Below are 2,739 nucleotides of genomic sequence, written 5' to 3'. Positions count from 1 at the left end.
ATGACCCAATCAGCATATTTGTGTTTGTGCTGAGGGGAGCTTCCACGGATTCTAACGTACTTACAGCATGTTTTTGCAGCGGTGAGTAATGTATCACAGACATATGTTCCTGTTAAAATCACATTTGTTGAGCTACTACTGTAGAAACTGTTCAATTGTTGAGGGTGTAAGACGCTAGACAGTATAGTATATTTGTGATTTTGCTGTAAAAACACATTTTATTAGGTATAATAGAACAGGGGAGATCCAGTAAACACACGTACGCCACCAAAATGAATTTACATAAACCATATACATCTTAAAGACAATTAATAAATGTCTATTTAATATCTGGCAGGAAAAGGTTCTAAAAGAATTGCAGATGAGCACATCACAACATGAACAGTGAGTTGTATGTACTGAGTGAGTGATGTATGTGTGCTATTATGTAGAAATAACTTGTCAACACTGCTTTAGATGAATGTAAGTAATGTAAATAAACAAATCTACATAAAGTAACTAAACATAAATGATCTATTTTATTTGTCCATTAGTACTGTTGATAAATTGAGGAGCACTTGTGTTAGATAAAAAGTGAGTTAACACAACATGTAAATGCAGTATTGAGCAGATAAATCACAGGTCACTTAATCTTGTCTGGATGTTACAGGAACGGAAAGACACAAATGTATTTATTCGCTGCAGAGTGACTGATAAAGGAATGCTTCCATCAAAGGCTTTGAGTGAGTATACTACTGAAATAAATTAAAACATATTTTAAATCTTAAGTTGTAGTTTATTTTAATGATTGTAATTTCAAACAGTTATCACAGCACTTTTCTGATTCTTGATTCCTGTGCATTTGCTGCAGAGCTTTTGTGGTGGAGCAGGACCTGCAAGGAAAGGTGGTGATGGCGGCATTTGTGGAAAAAAGGGAAAACCTGAAACAAAAATATAAAGTAAGATCATTCTGTTACTTCTAATACAGAAATCAAATGACATTGTGCTGTTAAAATGACTGCTTTTGTATTATGTCTGCACACAAATGTCCGCAGACTGGTGTGTGAAGTGAGGATGGAGGAGTCCACAGCAGCATCCTGGAAATGGTCTAGTGCCACGGATGAGACGCTCCATCACTCCACCTCTTACTGTCTCATCTGGACCAGATGTTGCTGTGGTCTCTTCATCCTCAGTTACCCCAGAGCCAGTGAGAACATCTAGAGAAAAACCAAAAGACACTGAGGATGTGAGTTTGGTCAAGTTTGTTGCAATCTTAATTTTTAAGTAGTAATACTTAAATTTTTCGAGTGTACTGGTTTGTTCATACAACATCAGTCAATGAAACCTGAGTTTCAGAAGCTTTAAAAGCATCATCAAATAATGTCATGAAGCTTCTGAACGTCAGGCTCTATTGACTGATATTGTATTGAACAGAAACCAGCAGAACAAACTTAACTAAATTCACTTTTTGTGTTCAGAAAAACAAAAAACAAGGATTGAACTAGTGTGAAGGTCAGTAAATAATTACTGGATTTATATGTTTTGATAAACTAACCCTTTAAACCCCCCAAATATAAACTGTATGAAATATATGCATGCATTTATAATAAAGTTTATTTCTTCAAGGTACTACTATAAGAAATAAGCAGCTTTATTGAGCGTTTGTGCCCAAGACACAAAAGTGACTCACAGTGCTCAAGTCAGTGCCCAAGACACTTTTATCCGAAGTGACTCACAGTGCTCTTATTACAGGGACCCCAATCCCTTTGCAGCAACCTGGAGTAAAGACCCTTGCTGAAGGACACACCGGTGGTGACGACTGCGGAGATCGAACCAGTAACCTTCTGCTGACCAGCTCAGTGCTTTAGCCCAGTACACCACAAAAGTAAAGAAGCTTTGACAAAATTAGCATGTAATTGTAAACATATGAAATGAAATGCTGACATCATTAATTGTAAAATATTTTACTCTGTTTAAATGTTTTACAGATAGTCATGCTCATGGAGAGCAGCACACAAATGTTTGGAGCAGACACAGCAGCAGTCAGATTGTCCCGCACATGTTCTCCTGCTCTTGTTCAGGGTTGTATGGTTCAGGAGTGTCATCATGGTCTTCCTCATTCGCTCTGTGCACTCAAGCAAGGACAGCCTCGATGTCCCTTTCCCATCCATGATCAGATTCAGTCTGAATTTTCAGTCTCAGTTTTGAAGATCATGCAGTGTGAACTCGGCATTAGGAGGGTGTGTAAGATTACTGAGTTTACAATTTAACAGGTTTGTTGTTGAACTGTGAACTTTCTTGTCCCAAATGTAATTTCTTTTTCTTCAGCATTAAGAGAGAACCGCTATTACATCGCGGGACAAGCAATTGCTGTAAGTTTAGTCCATGGGGGGCCTGCTCCAGGATTTCTATCTCAAGTACTGTTCTCCTGTTTGGTTAATGGCCCGGAGTCAGCAAAACCCACACTGAATGACATTGCAGACTCTTGTTTATATGAGAAGGTCAAAAAGGTATTTTGAGCTTTGTCATAACTTTAGAAGGTTATAATTATTAATATTTTTGGTTGTTGTTGTTGTTATTGTTATTTTGTTTTTAGATTCAAGATGCCACAAATTTAAAGGAGCTGTTAGAGGCAACAGAGCTGTTGATGGACTATTTGCTGCCTGCTGGATGTCTCAGGTCTCTAAAAAGCATTGAAGACCGTGACCTTATTGTACATCTTAATGTTCCAGATTGTCCACAGGGTCCAGAGAGCATTTG

General features: G+C 37.8%; 1 long non-coding RNA gene across 1 annotated transcript; it reads left to right on the top strand.

Moving 5' to 3' along the window:
- The first annotated feature begins 1,737 nt into the window (after window positions 1-1,737).
- Window positions 1,738-2,670, top strand: LOC107755756 (uncharacterized). The gene is made up of 4 exons (XR_001641738.1): window positions 1,738-1,864; window positions 1,968-2,219; window positions 2,308-2,489; window positions 2,576-2,670. It is a non-coding gene; the product is annotated as an uncharacterized LOC107755756 (long non-coding RNA).
- The last annotated feature ends 69 nt before the right edge of the window (window positions 2,671-2,739 follow it).

This window comes from Sinocyclocheilus rhinocerous, unplaced genomic scaffold (assembly GCF_001515625.1).
Source record: "Sinocyclocheilus rhinocerous isolate Xijiao unplaced genomic scaffold, SAMN03320098_v1.1 scaffold21471, whole genome shotgun sequence".
Classification (NCBI taxonomy): Eukaryota; Metazoa; Chordata; class Actinopteri; order Cypriniformes; family Cyprinidae; genus Sinocyclocheilus; species Sinocyclocheilus rhinocerous.
This window is presented reverse-complemented; position numbering and strand designations above follow the sequence as displayed.